The sequence below is a fragment of the Bos taurus genome, chromosome 16 (assembly GCF_002263795.3).
Source record: "Bos taurus isolate L1 Dominette 01449 registration number 42190680 breed Hereford chromosome 16, ARS-UCD2.0, whole genome shotgun sequence".
Lineage (NCBI taxonomy): Eukaryota > Metazoa > Chordata > Mammalia > Artiodactyla > Bovidae > Bos > Bos taurus.
Window position 1 is genome coordinate 66,390,681 of NC_037343.1, and position 19,128 is coordinate 66,409,808.

Genomic DNA, 19,128 nt, shown 5'->3' on the forward strand with positions numbered 1-19,128 from the left:
TTGTGTCTTTCTCTAGAGCATGGATGACTAACTCTAGTGATGTCTTAGGCTATGCATATGTTCTTCCTCAAAGAACAGGCTTGGAGGGCAGAGGATCAGTTGATTTCTATGGAAGGCTTTGATTTTTTCTAATGCCACCCCACACAGTGCTGGTTCCCTTGCACAATATTGACTTGTTAATCCAGGAAATGGTTACATATTCTTTGACTTAAGTTTTTTTTTTTTTATTGTAATAAAATACATGTCCCATAAAATTTACCATTTTAACAATTTCTAAGTTTATAATTATTTCTGTGACATTAAGTCCATGAATTTTTGCTTCTAAACTTGAGCCCACCTTTCCTTTCTGTCCCTTGGACTGCAAGGAGATCAAACCAGTCAGTCCTAAAGGAAATCAGTCCTGAATATTCATTGGAAGGACTGATGTTGAAGCTGAAGCTCCAATACTTTGGCCACCTGATGCGAAGAACTGATTCATTGGAAAAGACCCTCATGCTGGGAAAGATTGAAGACAGGAGGAGAAGGGGACGACAGGATAAGATGGTTGGATGGCATCACTGACTTGATGGACATGAGTTTGAGCAAGCTCTGGGAGTTGGTGATGGACAGGGAAGACTGGCGTGCTGCAGTCCATGGGGTCACAAAGAGTTGGACACGACTGAGTGACTGAACTGACCGACTTCCTTTGTGTATGGAAGCTTCATTCTCTCCAGTTCCACGACCATGTGTCCTTCATGCCAAGCTGCCATCAACTGAAAAATAAACTAAGCTGCCATCAGCTGAAAAATAAACTATCATCTTAAGAGAAACATTTCTTTAAAAAAGAGTATTCCTGGCAAGTTTCTGTGAATATCACTTACAAGCCACATTCCTATTTCAGAAGTTAATATGTAGAAAATGCAAATCACAGAATGGAATATATATATATATATATATATATATATATATATATATATATATAGCTTCTCTGTGTCCTGTGGCAATGACAGGAGTTTTAAAAAATGTTTTGATGGGAAACGACACTTTCTGTATGGCTTCTATGACAATCAAGCTGGAAACCCATAGCTTACTAGGGAATGACAGGTGCACCATGACACCTCTGAAATAAAAGGGATGTTTAGGTTTGTGGAGAAAAACAGTCTGTTAAGACAATCACAGAAAAAGTTTTTATTGAAGACTAAACAACCACTACCACAGGAAAAGGTTTCATACTTACTGAACAGCTACTTTCTGCTGAGAACTTTACATACATTTCTCACTTTGCCTTCAATACAATCTTGGGAGGCAGGTTTGATCCACGTTTTACAGAAGAAGATAAACAGGCTCAGAGTGTTTCAATAATTTCCAAGATCTGATGCCTGGCAAGTAGTGAAACTGGGGTTTGATATTTGGTCTGAATGACTCTAGTGCCTACACCATTTAACTCCTGGGCTCTCGCCACTCTGTAACATGATAGAAACAACTGAATTCCCTGGTTTCCTTCTAGGCTTGCAGTCTTAGTATGATCTTCTGCTTTAAACCCTCTGGTGGCCATTCCTATAGAATCATTTGTTGACTGATCAGATACTACTTTGTGATGTGTTTCTGTTTTTTGACCCACATTTTAAACTCTGTTATTAAATATTCTATATATTTTTGTCATTTCTTTTTCATAGATTATAAACCCTGAGAGGACACTGACTTTGACTGTTGTATCTCTCACAGCATTTTGTGAATCACTGATGCTCAATTACTACCTATTGACTTGATTTTAATGAATGTTAGGGAGACATTTTCTGATATAGTTGATCTGAAATAAAAGTCATTCTAAAGATCATTTAAGCAATTAAAATATGGTTCATGGGATTTCTGACAATTCTTATACCTCCAATTCAGAAGATTCAGGGAGATTGATGAGTGAATAAATGGAATTTTAAAATTTGAGGACGGCTTTTTCATTAAGGGATTCTAGAAAATATTATTATTGCTTTCCATATTTGCTTTAGATTTCAGTCACATTCTCATTATATTCATATTTTGTTGTCAGTTGGATTATACTCCACCTGATCAGGGAAACTTCCCTTACCAAACAGACAACATTATCATTATTTTGGGGTTTGTTTTTTTTTTGAGGTTTTTTTTTTTTTTTTTTTGGTGTGGACCATTTGAAAAGTCTTTACTGAATTTGTTACAATATTGTTTCTGTTTTATGTTTTGGATTTTTGGCCATGTGGCAGGTGGGATCTCAGCTCCCGAACCAGGGATTGAACCTGCAACCCCTGCGTTAGAAGGCAGAAGCTTAACCACTGGCCCACCAGGGAAGTCCCTATTACTAATATTATTAATTTGACCTCTGAACTTTACCTTTTTGAATATTTCAGAAAACTAGTGCTGAAAATTTTTCATGCTGAAATATCTATCAAGATCAAAGGAGGGCAGGAAAACAAAAGCTAATTTTATTCAGAAGTTTCTGTTCTCTCTTGGCTTTGGCCATTGTTTCCTCCTTGGGACACTTCCCTTGAGAGGGAGACACTGGGCAGCAGCCTTGAGTGTCAGTGAGAATTGTCTCAATGAACAACAGAAGAGATAAGCAAACTTTCTTTCATTCCATGGTAGTACTTATTTTGCACTGGAAAAGTACATGTAATTCAAACTACTATAATTCCCATTCTTATGCCAAATGTAATCCTGGAGGAGACTGTTGCTGGCATGAGGTTTTACTGCTTCAAAGCCAGTAGCTTGGTTTTTCCATCTGGGCTAGGCATAGATTTTGTAAGCTTTCCCCGCACCACCCCCCGACCCCGCCTCTGCGAGTTACTTATTCTCTGGTAAATTCCGGTGCTGGGCTACTGTAGGATATATGCAAGGCTTTGGCCCAAGAGCTGGAAATGTACTATGGCCCTTGTTTAAAAATGTTTAGCTACTGGAAGTACAACTAGTTCTACTGAGGTTTGTGTTGGCCACCTCAGGTTTGTGGATTCAGTTCAGAGTTTTGATTTAGCTCTACAAGGTTTTATGGCTTGGCTACCTGAGTGACTGGCTCTCACACTATTCCTTCCTCCAAACTGGGAAGATGTGTTGGAGTATTTGGCTAAAGAGTAACACATTTTCCTCTGGAACAGTCATAAGGGTGGCTCAAGTGTCCTTGGAGGGTGTTCGTGTTTGGAATTCCCCTGTCTGGTCTAACACTTCTCCAGTGGTTGCCTTTTCCTGATGGGGAGGTGTTTAAGTACTCTGTCTTATGTAGTATCTGTTGCACTGAATTAATTTATGTAGATTTTCTCAAAGTTTGGAGCCTGTATTGGGTCCCTGTTGCTACAGCAACAAATTACACAAACAGTGCAAATTTATTTTCTGGTGTTCTCGTGTTCAAATCAAAAGACATCTAAGAGGCTAAAAGCTGGATGTCAGCAGTCCTGTTTTTTTCTGGAGGCTTCAGGAGAGAATCTGTTCCTTACCACTTTCACGTCTCGAGTACCCTAGCATTCCCTGGATATAGCGCTTTAAACTCTGCCTTCAGGGTCGCGATGGCTTTTCCTCTGTGGGTGTGCTTAGTGCTCAGTCGTGTCTGACTCTTCACGACCCCATGGACTGTAGCCCAGCAAGCTCCTCTATCGATGGGATTCTCCAGGCAAGAATACTGGAGTGGGTTGACATTCCCTTCTCCAGGGGATCTTCCTGACCAAGGGATTGAATCCAGATCTCCTTCATTGCAGGTGGATTCTTTACTGTCTGAGCCACCAGGGAAGCCTTTTCCTCTACTGTAGACGAATTCTTTCTTTCAATTACAAGGGCTCTGCTTACATTTAGGGCCCACCAGTAATCCAGAATAACATCCAAATCTCACATCCTTAGTCACATCATTTTTGCCATATAAGGCTCTAGGGGGTTGGACATGGACATTTTGATGGAGGTGGGGGTGGGTGGGGGAGGGGCTCATTATTCAGCCTACCACAGATCCTGATGGATCTGAACTTGAATCCTGTCTCTAACAATGTTAAGCTTTCTAAAGCTTAGATTGCTCATGTCTAAATGTTGATAATAACGCTTATCTCTTACTAGGTTGATGTTTAGATTTTGATGAGTAAAGTAAGTATGGTAGGTATCAGGGACCCCATAGGCTTCCAGTAATTTTTTTTTCTTGTCTCCTCTTATAGTATCTGAAAAATTAACGATTTCAGTTGAAGGCAAGTGACTCAGCTTTATAAATACTGTAGTATCCATACAAAATACTAAAATTAATTCTGCTGAAGTGATTATCATGCAGACAAAATACTGGTTAATATCTAGTTAGGTGTCCAAGTCAGCTTGAAACTGTAATAGAACCCAAGAGAGAATGTGTTATTATGTTGAGAGATGTACATATTGTAATATGAATGAAATTAGAAGCTCTCCAACTTAAATACCACATTGAGGATTTTCCCCTTTTAATATCTACTCTGATTTGTCTCAACAGATCAGCCTACTTTGTGTTCAGGGGACAAGGAGTGAGAGATATATCATTGAAGTGTATCATTCTTCAAATGCTAATATGGTCTTTATTTAGGTATGGGATACATTAAAGCAATGATAGTTTGTTTAATGAGTATTAATTGAGCATCTCTGATAAGGTCAGACAGTGGTCAAGATGTTGATAATGTAAAGCTGAAAAGCCATGATTTCTACCTTTAAATGGTTTATAATCTAATGGGAAGACAGAAATAAAGAAATAATTTCCATAGATTAGAATAAGAATTGTAATGGGTACAATGGAAGCACAGGGGAAGAAGCACATGGAGGACAGAGATTCTTGAGCTGACTCTTTGTTTGTTTACTTTTATTTGCATTTAGTTTTTGCAGCATTTATTTCTGGGCCATAAGTTTTTGTTTCCTCAGTTTCTTCTGGGGTATCTTTTTCTTCTGGGAAGATATCTTCTGTGAAGCCTCCTCTTCTGGTTTAGGAAAAATCTGTTCTTTTTCAGGAAGGATCATCTCCATGTGGCAGGGAGAGCTCATGTATGGGTTGATCCGACGATGAGCTCTGTAAGTCCTGCCCTGCATCTTAGGGGATTTGTTCACCTGGATGTGCTCAATGACTAGAGAATCTACATCTAAGCCCTTAAGTTCATCATTACTCTGCATTTTTGAGCACGTGTAGTAAAAATTCAGCTCTCTTGCTGGGCCACTGACCCTGTGTCCAGCCCCACTGTGTGGCCTGTGCAAAGCTACCAACTCCACCGTTGTAATGACGGAATGGCACATGTTGCTTCTTTAAGGTGACATCCTTCAGATACTTGGTGGCTTTTCAGATTGCATATTCTTAATGGCCTGGGCAGTTTCACAAGTATTCTTAAAGTGAACATGAAGATTTGAACCTCTTGATTTGCATGATTTTGTGGAATTTTCTGGGTCAAGTGAATACTGTACCATTTTTAGAGGTCACCTCAGGCTGCTTACTAGAAAAGCTTGAACCAACTCTTGAGGAAGGGAAAGGCTATTTTCCAGGTGAATATGGGGATAGATTAATCTAGGCAAAGGAAGCTGTATCTGAAGGTGTATGAAGGACCATAATATTACATGCTCACAAAACCATCACTAGCTTAATGTGGTAGCAGCAGAAAGGTGTAGAAATTTATTTTAATAAACAAACATCTCTGACATTGAATTCAAGGGAGAATTCAGGTTCATTTTGTGTGGGTAACCCTGGATAACATGTATTCATTTATTCAACAAATATTCCTTGGGCAGTTACTATATATTCTGGGCATACAAAGTTTAGAGGAGTATATTCTTCTTGTTATTTAGTCAGTAAGTCCTGAAGGTCTAATATAAGAGCTATGATCAACGTGTTCAGACTAGAAATTTGAAGAATTTGCAGTTAAATGCAAGTGGATATTTCTTATGCTGAACCTTTATGAAAGTTGAGAGTCATGAAAACTGGAGTTATAATAGAACTTAAAGCCAGTAGTGGCCAGTAAAGGCAGTAGTGGCGATTGACTCTTCACCAAAGATTTGCATTCCCTTTTCAGAGTGAGGAGTAATTACTGGGCAGTGGCTTCTTGGAAGGGCTGCATTCCCAATTCGTCTTACACTTCAGTGGGGACATGTGACTATCTCTCACTAATGGAATCTGGCACACACAGCTTGTTGGCTGAGGTGGTTAAGAAGTAGATACCTTTTCCATCTTCTGTTTCCTCCCTCATCTCTGGCTGGATTACAGAAAAAAAAAAAAATAATCCTCTGTGTTTCCCAGGTTGGTGATAGTGGAGGCACAAGACAGGACTTGGGTTTGTGGTATGGAGGAACTTCCTTATTACATCATTGTAGAGGGAAGAGTCGAGTTTCAGAGGCCAAGTCAAGCTGGTAGACATGTTACCTGGAAAAGGATTTAAGAGAACAATCAAGCTGAGGATAGTGTGGTCATAAACAGAGACGGTTTTGGGAAGGGCCATCTAAAAGCTCAAAGTGAGCCTGTGAAGGTCAAGAAGACCCTTGTGTGATAAACATCACAAGACTGAGAGTTCGCCTGAATTCAGTGATAGGCTTGAGGGACTGTATGTATCTTTATGGGGAGCTTGTTTCCTGAAGGAATCACAGTAAATGAGACAGTAACAATGGAAAATAATTTATCCTTCTCTTTATGTCCTTCTTCAGTTTTATCTTTTCCAACCTAAGCAAACCCTCCTTTCCCTTGTTTTTCTTGTAGAGTTTATAAAATTATTTTTAGTTTCTTCTGGATTCATTTTAAGTGTGTAGAATTAAATATAGTACTTCTTGTGTAGTGAGTTTACTGCAGAGGTCAGTGAGATAGTTATTCTAATATCTGAATGTTATACATTTGATGGTAGTGTTAGGAGGCTGAGCTTTGAAATGAAATAGTTTGGATTTGACTTCCCAGTTAGACTTAAAAATTTGGTGCTTTTGGGTAAAATACTTTCAGCCTCAGTTTTTGCTTTTATAAAACAAAAAAAATAATGCTGTGTCATATGACTATTGCCATGTTAACAGCTCAAAACTTAATGACTAAAGCAATAACCACATGTTATTTCTCAAGAGACTGTGGTAGGGTTGGCCGAACTTGGCTGAACTCTCTTATATATATCTGAACTCAGTGGGTTGACTGATCTAGGATGACTTTAGCTGTGATGACATAAATGGTCTCTTATCTTCCAGCAAGTGAGTCCACACTTACTCATAGGGTGACTAGCAGGGTTCCAAGACAGGCAGCGTGGAAGCACACAGGGTCTTGTGCGACATGGAGTCAGAACTGGTGTGATGTTGCTTTGGTTGCATTCTTAGGCCAAAGAAAATCCAGCTGAAATTCAGAAAATGAAGATTCTACCACTTGATGGGGCAGCAGGGGGAGGGGAAAGGAAAGAAGAGGTACAAAGTCACATAGCAATGCATGTGGATGGAGGGGAGCCAATGAAGCCAATGATGCAACCAGTCTCCCACAGATCCCTTCCTCCAAGAGATTTAATTGAGATTTATATGGAAATGACAACCCACTCCAGTATTCTTGCTTGGGAATCCTATAGACAGAGGAGTGTGGCAGGCTACAGTCCATGGGGTTGCAAAAAAGTAGGATACAACTTAGTAATTAAGCAACAAACTCTGTCTCTATAAACTACCTAGCACCCAGTAGACAATCAATCAATTTTAGATTTTTTCCCTTTCATTCCTCTCCTTTACTTCTTTTCTCTTAATGAAGTCTGAAAAATTATTAGTTTTCTTAGCTGCTACATTTTTATTCTTGGACTTGAAATAAATCCTCAACTAATTTTTTTCTGGCATGAATCTGTCTCTCTCACCTTCTATATTTATTTAACATCGTATATTTTCTGATCCTCAATTTAAGGTTTAAAACTTACCCTTGCTGTTGTTCAGTTGCTAAATCGTGTCTGACTCTTTGCGACACCATGAACTGCAGCATGCCAGGCTTCCCTGTCCTTCACTGTCTCCCAGAGTTTGCTCAAACTCATGTCCATTGAGTCAGTGATGCCATCCAACCATCTCATCCTCTGTCACCCCCTTCTCCTCTTGCTCTCAATTTTTCCCAGTATCAGGGTCTTTTCCAGTGAGTTGACTCTTCGCATCAGGTGGCAAAAGTATTGGAGTTTAGCTTCAACATCAGTTCTTCCAATGTGTATTCAGGGTTGATTTCCTTTAGGATTGACTGGTTTGATCTTCTTGCCGTCCAAGGGACTCTCAGGAGTCTTCTTCAGCATCATATTGGAGAAGGAAATGGCAACCGAATCCAGTATTCTTGCCTGAAAAATTCCATGGGCAGAGGAGCCTGGTGGGCTACAGTCCATGGGGTTGCAAAGAGTTGGACATGACTTAGTGACTAAACTGTGACAGCAACAATGGTCCATATACTGTGCAAGGTGTTGTACATAATAGTGTGGTGACCCACTCAGGAGACAGACTTCCTGGGATTGAATCCCAGTTTTGCCACTCAGTAGCTCTTTGACCTTTGGCAAGTCACTTCACCTATTCTTTGTAAAGTGGGAATAATAAGAGGATATTGTATCATATGATTATTGTGAGAAAAAAATGATTGAATATTTCTGAAGCCTTTAGCATGGTGCTCCCACATAGGAAACTCTGTATGAGTAATTGTTAAATAAAAATGAGTGAATAAAGAAATCTATTCTTTCACCTTCAGGTTTTCACAGTTAGCGTGTAATCTCAAACGTACAGTTCCAACATTGTTAAACGATTTAGCACTTTCCCCCTGAATACATAGGCTTCCCTCATAGCTCAGTTGGTAAAGAATCTGCCTGCAAAAAAAAAAAAAAAAGACTCTGCCTGCAATGCAGGAGACCCGGGTTTGATTCCTGGGTTGGGAAGATCCCTTGGAGAAGGAAATGGCAACCCACTCCAGTATTCTTGCCTGGAGAATCCCATGGGTAGAGGAGCCCGGCAGGCTATAGTCCATGGGGTCGAAAAAGTCGGACATGACTTAGCAACTAAACTACCACCAGCACCCTGAATACATAGGAAAATTATAATATAAATAGTTATTAAATAAATGAATGAGTGAATAAAAATCCTTAACTTCAAGATATTGTAGCAGTACACTGTTGAATGGATGTAGCCACCAGATATTGTTGATTGAGTCAAAGCTCTTCTCCCTGAGCCCTATGTACCTTTTGAATTCCTCTCAACACAGTATTGCAACAACTTTTACAAATGATTCCACGCAAATACCCAAGGAGCAAACTGTTTTTCCTGCCTAGTCTTCTGGGTTGCTCCTTCTTTTATGGGAGAATGCTATCCATACTGTTTCATAGCTTAAAAAATTTTTCTTTTTACTTAGCAGTCAATTATTAACATATTCCTATGTTATTAAATATTCTCCCACAACATCATTTTTGATGGTTGCATACACCTTTGTTGTATAAAAGTAACATAATTTAATTAGCAATCTTTATTTTAGGACACTTGTTTTTAGTTTTTTAATATTATATGCTGTGCTGTGCTTAGTCACTCAGTTATATCCTACTCTTTGTGACCTCATGGACTGTAGTCCACCAGGCTCCTCTGTCCATAGGGATTCTCCAGGAAAGAATACTGGAATGGGTTGCCATGCCCTCCTCCAGGGTATCTTCCCAACCCAGGGATTGAACCCGGATCTCCTGCATTGTAGGAGGATTCTTTACCTTCTGAGCCAATAGGGAAGCCCTTTTTGATATTATAAACACTGCCATTTGAACATTTTTATGGATAAAATTTTGTGTACAATCATGATTATTTTATTAGAATGGATTACAAAAAGTAGATTTGTTGAGTAAAAAGATGAATCATTTTTAGCTTCTTAATAAATTTGTCACACTCCCTCCCCCCAAATATTATTGTTGTTTATATCTTACTGTCATCTGTTCTAGGCATTAATATTAAATTTTTTTAGCAACTTTGGTAGGTACAATGTTTTCTAGTTCCTATAATTTGCATTTTATTTGACTAATAGTGTGGTTTAACTTTTAAAACATAAATATGGCCCTTTTAATTTTCTCTTTTGGGAATTTTCTACTTATTTCGTTTGTCTGCTTTTCCATTATGGTAATCATTTTTTTCTTATTATTTGTACATGCTTTATATTTTAATGTCAGTAACTCCTAGTCTGTCATTTATATTACCAAATTTTGAATTGTATGTAGCCAAATCTAGCTACCACTTGGAAAAATTGTCTTTGGTGTTGTCTTCCAGTAATTTTGTATACTTAAGTAGTTAAACCTCCTAAAATTGATTTTTGTGTGTATTATTGAATCCAGGACCTCACTGGATTGATTTCTATTCCCATCCTTCCACATTCATGCCAGTGAGAGCAGTCATGCTCAGGGCAGGAGCCTGAATTGGAAATAGCATTGTTCGTCTAGTCAAGGCTATGGTTTTTCCAGTAGTCATGTATGGATGTGAGAGCTGGACTCTGAAGAAAGCTGAGCGTCAAAGAACTGATGCTTTTGAACTGTGGTGTTGGAGAAGACTCTTGAGAGTCCCTTGGATTGCAAGGAGATCCAACCAGTCCATCCTAAATGAGATCAGTCCTGGGTGTTCATTGGAAGGACTGACGCTAAAGCTGAAACTCCAATACTTTGGCCACCTGATGCAAAGAGTTGACTCATTGGAAAAGACTCTGATGCTGGGGGGGATTGGGGGCAGGAGGAGAAGGGGACGACAGAAGATGAGATGGCTGGATGGCATCACTGACTTGATGGACGTGAGTCTGAGTGAACTCCAGGAGTTGGTGATGGACAGGGAGGCCTGGCGTGCTGCAATTCATGGGGTCGCAAAGAGTTGGACACGACTGAGCGACTGAACTGAACTGAACTGAACTAGTGAAGCATCTACAGCATATATATCAGTGAAGCCAGAGGAACGTTCTGATAGACTTTGTGTTTGCTTTGATCTCATCTTATTTTCTTCTGCGTTCTCATCATCATTGTTTTTTGCAGCTGAAATAACCACTTCCTTCCGTTTTCTCTGAAGTTCACTTTAGTAAGCTCAGTGCTGCTACAAACTGACTAAATCGAGTTTAAAAAATCTAGCTGAGTGCACAAGCATTCCTTCCTATTATAATGGCCTTAATATTTTTTATTATTTTAGCTCAACAATATTTTTTTTTGCTTGTTAATACTAGTTTATGGGAAATAGTCAATTACCCAGAATACAGGATCAAAACTAAAATCTGTTTTCAAAATGTGAACTTTTGACACTTGGAGGATTTCATTCCAAACTCTCAATTATATAATTACAAAGAAATCCATGTTTCAGGAAAACATACTGAATCTTAACATAAAATTCATGTCACTTATCACAAAGTTAGATAGTCAAGAAAGGACAAACAACCAGTGTTCAAGCTATTTAGTCAATTAGTTCCCTATGAGTACAAAATATCTAGGAATCACTGAAGGGGACATTAAACAGTAGCGGTATTTACAAATTGAAACTACATGAGACATTGAGAAGAAGCTTTTGTTAGTAAACAATGCAATAGATACTTTTACAAACCGCCCCTCAAAAATGATGCATCTGTGAACAGTATGATAAAGGTCATAGTGTTGAAGACTTAAATTCAAGGTTGGTAGAGTTGAAGACCAAATTCAAGGTCGAGTACTGATAGACTTTAAAGCAAGGCTGTTGTGATGAAAACTCTAAATTCAAGGACAGATTGTCTAAGAAAGGACAAATAACCAGGTATTTCTGCTTCATTTTAAATCCTTATTCAAAACAATTTCCTCCCACTTATATGTTTTTATAAGTATAAAATTTTTAAACAAAGAAATGTCTGTTTCTTAGTAGAGAACTATTTTCCCATTGACTTCAAGAAGAGAAAAAAAAAAATTCCCATTTCCTCCTCTACTTCAAAAACACAAATCCAATTCCTAAAGTAGTGTTGCTTAGAATCCAAGGCCTGGCTCAATATTTCATGCTAGTTTTATTGCTATAAGCTGAGAACAATTTATTTACATTATTGAGAATTCACCCCGGGTCTTCCATCAGCAGTGGAAGTGTTAGCGTTAATTGCTCAGTCATGTCCGACTCTTTTCGACCCCATGGACTGTAGCCCACCAGGCTCCTCTGTCCATGGAATTCTCCAGGCAAGAATACTGAAGTGGGTAGCCCTTCCCTTCTCCAGAGGATATTCCCAATCCAGGGATCAAACCCAGGTCACCTGCATTGCAGGCGGATTTTTTACCATCTGAACCACCAGTGAAGTCAATTTGCTTAAAAAAAAAAAAAAAAGAGTGAGAACAATGATGTCTTCAAATGATAACATCAAAGACTTTTGTCTGTCTCTCCTTCTGGTCATCTTCATAAAATTCATCCTTATCTGCTGATTCTTATCATCATCTTCCTTCTCCCCCTCTTTTTCCTCTTCCATCTCTTCATATTCATCAGAACCCATTTCCAATTGAGCTATACATACCCTAAATGTCAGACATGCCATATGTAATCGGGGAATGACAACATTAAAGACCTTGTTCTTTCAAGTAAAGAAAATGGAAGGTATAATATCCCTTCATATAGCCTGATGTTGTAGAGAATGTGGTACAGCTTGTGTATTCATATACCTGGCCTGGACTGATGATTGGAAATCACCAACTACTCCAGGTCCCTGAACTTCTTCCACATCACCTTCAGCATTTGTTGTTTTCCAGTAGCAATGATCTAACTGACAGGCCTTCTCAGGAAGTGAGTTTTTTGACATTTCAATCCTGATTTGGTACATGAAGAAATAATGGGGTGGATGTAAAGAACTAAATTCTGGCAGAGACAATGTGGAAACTGAAACTGTAATATCCCAGTTATTGCTACACACGCTGGGCCATGAACATACCTGAAAATTTGGTCTCTGATGATAGGGAAGCCCTCTCCGCAGTACAACATTGTTGACATAAGAAGTAAACCAGTCAGTAAAAGTCGCACTTAAACATGTCAATAGCAACTGGATTCTGAGCCATTTGGTCTGGATATTAGCAGAAGATTTCATTTTTGTTTTGGCCCTCTGCAGTTTCCATTGCTATATGTACTGACTGAAACCAGTATATATGCAAAAAGTTAAAGGGAGACAGTATTTCAGTCCCTATCTCTGGTAAAAGCCTCCAGAAGCTGTATCAAAGTCTAAAAATCCTCAGAATTATAGTGATTAGACAGCACTGTGCTTCCCAACAAACCAAGAACAACTGACTTCTGCCCATTGTGGATGATGAGAATCAGGAAGCTTGCAGCTTATCTGAGCTTCCACAGCATCTATTGCTTGCTTGCTAAGTTGCTTAATCGTGTTTGACTCTTTGCAACCCATGGACTATGGCCTGCCAGGCTCCTCTGTCCATGGAGCTTCTCCAGGCAAGAATATTGGAGTAGGTTGCCGTGCCCTCCAGGGGATCTTCCCAACCCAGGGATTGAACCAGAGCATCTATATCTTCCTTTTTGATTACCTGCTCTCTTTTAGAGTGTAAACCATCTGAGGACATCTGGGTTCAAATATTTCTTGAGACCATCCCAGGCCTTTTTAATAGCATCATTATGGTCATTATACCTTCCTACATCAAAGCAAGTATCAATGAAGAGGAATTGCCAACACTGACTCTTCTATGTTTTGTCCTCCTCAGATATCAGCCACTATTTTTTGCAGTGTCTTTTCCACAGCAGATCATGACTTGATAGCTAACTAAGACTTTGACTGATGTTGGAACAGTTGATTAGGTCCCTGTAGTCCAAGAAGGATAAAATGAAGAACACGGGATCATCGGCAGGCAGCGATACCAGGATCAGGGACACCAGCTCAGTCTCCATGCCTGCCATCTTGCCTGGCCTCCGCCCAGCCCTGGCCCATTCCCACTGCCCCCACTGCCTCAACAGCATTTGTAAGCTGTGCATTCTATCCATGAAATGGATATAAGATGGAGGTTCTTATCATTAGCTCCAAAGTCCTAGAAATCTTTTTGTCTCTGAAGAGGCAGCACATAAGTGAATACTCTTGTGAGTACCCACATGAATCAGTAAGCAGTTGTGATATGATAGAATCTGCCACTGATTCCTGATTTAAATTTATGTAAGGGAAAGGAACTAACATTTATTGGGAACCAGATACATACATGTATTTACATAATTAAGTCCAGACTACAGTTTTCCTGAGGTTACTTATCAGCACTCTGATTTTCAGAAGAAGAAATTGAAGCTAGGGGATTAATCAATTTGTCTAAAGTCATATAGCTGGTATAAGGTGAAACTGACATCTTAAAACATTTAGGCCACTCAGGATCATGACTGCATTTATCATATTAACAGTCCACTAATTAACTCGTGGCTTAAGAATATACCTTAAATGCCAAGATCAAGTAGCAAATCGATGTGGTACTCTGGACAAGCCTGTGTAATCTGTATCTGTAGCCTGTGTAATCTGTATCTGTAGCCTGTGTAATCTGTATCTATTAGTCTGTATAATCTAGACCCAAAGTGGGAGCATAGTTTCTGTGGTACCTTGCTCTGTGCCTAGTTCAGTGATGGTTAGTTAGGCTCAGGAATCTGACTGCTCCAGTACTTCTTTCTTATGTAGTCTCAGAATTTCTGATAAAAAAGACATTAATACTTACTAGCCACAGATCTGATGGACATGAATTTGAGCAAACTCTGGGAGATAGTGAAGGACAGGGAAGCCTGGAGTGCTGCAGTCTGTGGAGTCACAAAGAGATGGACACGACTTAGTGCATGAACACACACATGGCCACAGATTTGTAGTCCTAGAACCACTGACTTCAGTAGATCATCTAAATAATCTCACTTTTAATTTTTAACACTTTTAATTTTTCCTAGCCTAACAGGAAAAAAGTTTACCTTACCAAAATTCACTGCAAGACATATTTCTTGAACAAGACGGTAATGAGGCAATGTCTGGTTCCTGTTAAAAATCATAAATAAATGAATCATAACCCAAACAAAAGTATAGACTTCATCATAAACATAATTACTGCCCAAGGCATTGTCAGTAGAACATGCTTTGAGAAACATGAAAGGAGACCTTTCTTTACACCTTATTTTAGTTTAGTTGTCACTTGAATCCTTCCTGACAGTTTAGAATCTGACCTTTTTAAAGTGGCTAGAGAAGGAGAGATACATTACTCACAGTTTGAAAGAGCTGCCAAATGTATCCAAAGTTCACACCAGGAAGGGACCAATGTGCTGTTTGTTTTGTTCATAGTCACATAGTTTTGTTTCCATAGAAGTTTGAATTTCATGCTCAAGATTAAAAGTAGTAAAGTGCCAGTAACAGTCACTGTTTCTGGGAAAGCTATGTAAAATTTCAAATCTAAACCTTGTTTCCCTTGACCTGTTTTCCCTTCCTGTGGAAACTAGCTTTTGTTTTGAAATCTGACATAGTAATAGATTGTTGTGAAGGAAAACAGGAGAAAACAAATCTTGTTTTAAAATATTGCTGATATGCATGAGTATAACATGTTTATTATTTTTAAGCCAAGCTTTTTGTTTTACTTGTTTAGAAAAACAAACTCTATGCCACAGTGCATAAGAGTGTTATGGAGCCATGCAAGGGTGGTCGGTTATTTTGGTGGGGAAGGGAGGGTGGTGGGTGGAGGATAAGAATTTCATGCAAAAGACCTACATAAAGTAGCATAAAATGAAACTTATCAGTAAGAGTCTGAGAGGCAGCTTGGCATACTAGAAAAAAATCCTGGATGCAGAGTCAGGAGATCTGTGTAAATTCGAAGTGGCTGTGTTGGGTTTAACTTTGAAATATTCTGTGAGAGGAAGTAGACTTGGGAGAGGAAGGAAGAGGTACTTCCGGAGCTTCAGAGTGGAACCATGAACGCTAAACAGAAAGGATAGCTCTGGACAAGCCTGTGTAATGTCCTGACTGAGGAAAGACTATTACTCGGGGAGAAGTGGGTGTGTGGATGAACCTGGGAACTCTGTCCGGTTTTGGTGAGGAGTATGCTTGATTAAGTGCAACCTAATTTCTGCCTGGAATCATCCTTGCTTATCTCTTTAAAGACTATGAGGCCAGTCAGGGATCTATACTCTGCTGGTAAACGTGACTAGAATAAGAGACTCAGGTGAAATCACCTGGGAAATAAATGTAGGTAAAGAAAAGGGGAAAAAAATCCAAGATCATTCCAAAGTTCAGAGATTGAGTAGAAACAAAGGGGTTTAAGAGTGGAATAAAAAAATCCAGTGGGGTAAGAAGAAAATTAGGGAAGTAGGTGACACTAAGGACAAGAGAGGAGAGTGTTTCAGGAAGTAGGTGTTGATCAATAAAGCTAAGTGTTGCTAAAAGTCCCAGTAGGATGGAGGCACAGATGCGTCCATTGGATGCAGCAACACCAGCTTATTCATGACCTCGATGAGAAAGTGGAAAAGTTAGAAGCTTGACTGAAGTGGTTGAGATGAGATTGGGAGGTAAGAAAGTGGAGACCGGAGATTACTCAATAGTCATTCTTTTGAAGTTTTTGCTGTAAAGGGAAGGAAAAAAAATGTGATGAATATTAAAGGGTATTTTGGATTGGGAGGGTGAGTTTTAAGATCAGATGAACTGGACATGGAACAACAGACTTGTTCCAAATAGGAAAAGGAGTACGTCAAGGCTGTATACTGTCACCCTGCTTATTTAACTTCTTTGCAGAGTACATCATGAGAAACGCTGGGCTGGAAGAAGCACAAGCTGGAATCAAGATTGCTGGGAGAAATATCAATAACCTCAGATATGCAGGTGACACCACCCTTATGGCAGAAAGTGAAGAGGAACTCAAAAGCCTCTTGATGAAAGTGAAAGAGGAGAGTAAAAAAGTTGGCTTAAAGCTCAACATTCAGCAAACAAGGATCATGGCATCTGGTCCCATCACTTCATGGGAAATAGATGGGGAAACAGTGGAAACAGTGTCAGACTTTATGTTTTGGGGCTCCAAAATCACTGCAGATGGTGATTGCAGCCATGAAGTTAAAAGACCTTACTCCTTGGAAGGAAAGTTATGACCAACCTAGATAGCATATTCAAAAGCAGAGACATTGCTTTGCCAACAAAGGTCCGTCTAGTCAAGGCTATAGTTTTTCCAGTGGTCATGTATGGATGTGAAAGTTGGACTGTGAAGAAAGCTGAGTGCCAAAGAATTGATGCTTTTGAACTGTGGTGTTGGAGAAGACTCTTGAAAATCCCTTGGACTGCAGGGAGATCCAACCAGTCCATCGTAAAGGAGATCAGTCCTGGGTGTTCTTTGGAAAGACTGATGCTGAAGCTGAAGCTCCAATACTTTGGCCATGTCATGGGAAGAGTTGATTCATTGGAAAAGACCCTGATGCTGGGAGGGATTGGGGGCAGGAGGAGAAGGGGACGACAGAGGATGAGATGGCTGGATGGCATCACCGACTCAATGGACGTGAGTCTGAGTGAACTCCGGGAGTTGGTGATGGACAGGGAGGCTTGGCGTGCTGCAATTAATGGGGTCGCAAAGAGTAGGACACGACTGAGCGACTAAACTGACTGATGGACCGAAACTAGATCAAATGAGACTGATTCAGAAGAATGGGAGAAATGGGTGATGTAGCAGAAAGAAGGCATAACTGCAAGATAATGATACAACAAGGTTCAGAACATCCCAGTGGAGCAGGCAGTCTTGTTTAGAACAGACACATCGACCTTAGTAAGGCAGGAAAGAATGTGGAAAGACTCGATACAGAAGGAAACAGACTAACAGAAAGACAAAGGAACTCCATTTAAGTTGCTTCTAATTTCTCAGGAAAATTATGAGATAGGGTGAAGGGTTAAGGTGATGTTTGAAGAGAGAGAAAGAAGTACAAAATAGTTGCCTATGTGAGTTGGAAAGCAATGTACTGGGGAAATGTAAATAGAGTTAGGGTTAGGAAGTGTTAGGTATCCATATGTGACTGAGTCATGAATTTATTGTGGGAGTAATTAGGGATATCACATGGTTTTCTTTCTTTTCTTAATATTTATTTATTGGAATTGGGTCTTTGTTGTGGCATGTGGAATCTTTCGTTGCAGTGCACAAACTCTACTTGTGGCCCTTGGGCTCAGTAGTTGTGATGTGTGGGCTCCAGAGCTCATGGGCTGAGTTGCTCCGAGGCAGGTGTGACCTTCGTTCCCCGACCAGGGATCCAACCCGTGTCTCCTGCATTGCAAGGCAGATTCTTAACCATTGAACCACCAGGGAAGTCCCGAAATGGCTTTCTTTATCAAACTTTAGTTACTAGAATATGGCCGGAGGTGGGTTTAAGGAGATTTGGTGATGTTCCAGGCAAGTAGGAAGGAGGAAGAGAAGGGGAGAATACAAAAAGGAATTTGTATGTGAGTGATTTTTCTGGGCATGGAGGATAGTGAGGACATCATGAGTGATGGACTGAGAATAAAGTCATTGGTAAATGGGGGAGTGATCAGAACACTGATATATGTGCTCTCTCTGGAGGTGGAAGTGAGTGAATTGTAGTCCAATGGTATGGGCTTCAAAGGAGCTGGATGTTTTGAAGAAGGAGAGGCCAATGGAAGCTTTGAAAGTGGCACTGAGAGCTAAGAGGACATCAGCCAGGATCTGAAATTCACAGGCTGTAAAGGAAAAAGTAAATGTTGCTTGTGTCCTTAGGAAGAATAACATTTCAGTTAGAGAAAGAAGGTGAAGGAACCATTCAGAGGAAGGGAAGACAGACTGGGGGTTCCATATCGTCCTGTGAAGAGGAGGGTACAGAAGGATGGAAGGGGTGGATGTAGGACTCTGGGATCTGGACTGGAGGGCAATGGGTGGATGAATGATAGGGTGTGAGAGTTCTGAGAGTGGTTGAGCAGAATGGGTATAGAGTGTGAGAGGTTAGGCTTGACAGCCTCTTAAAGGAAGGGCCAGCAGTTCAAATTTCAGTCTTATAACTAGAAGGAACAAGAAACTGCAGTCAAAAGATTCTGTACAGGCTTCCTTGGGATTCTGGACTCTCTTGGTGTTCTTCTTACTGCTAACTAGCTGCATACCTTAGTTCTGCATGGGCAAGTTCTTGTCTGGCTCTCTTTTCATGTATAAAGTGAGTCACTTCCCAGGCTCATGTGATGTTTTCATTTTCTGAAATGACCCCTACTTCCTTGCCAGGCTGTTGAAATCCTTCCCATTCTTTAAGAATCCTCTCAGAAGCCATCTATACTGTTAGATT

At 39.9% G+C, this 19,128-nt stretch overlaps 1 long non-coding RNA gene and 1 pseudogene across 1 annotated transcript; both read right to left on the bottom strand.

Annotated features, from left to right (window-relative positions):
- Nucleotides 1-4,774: 4,774 nt before the first annotated feature.
- Nucleotides 4,775-15,268, bottom strand: LOC104974508 (uncharacterized). The gene is made up of 5 exons (XR_812092.4): nt 15,092-15,268; nt 14,808-14,866; nt 14,562-14,640; nt 7,151-7,273; nt 4,775-6,334 (listed from the first exon to the last, which is right to left on the bottom strand). It is a non-coding gene; the product is annotated as an uncharacterized lncRNA (long non-coding RNA).
- Nucleotides 9,663-14,554, bottom strand: LOC132342494 (F-box only protein 3-like; annotated as a pseudogene).
- Nucleotides 15,269-19,128: the final 3,860 nt, after the last annotated feature.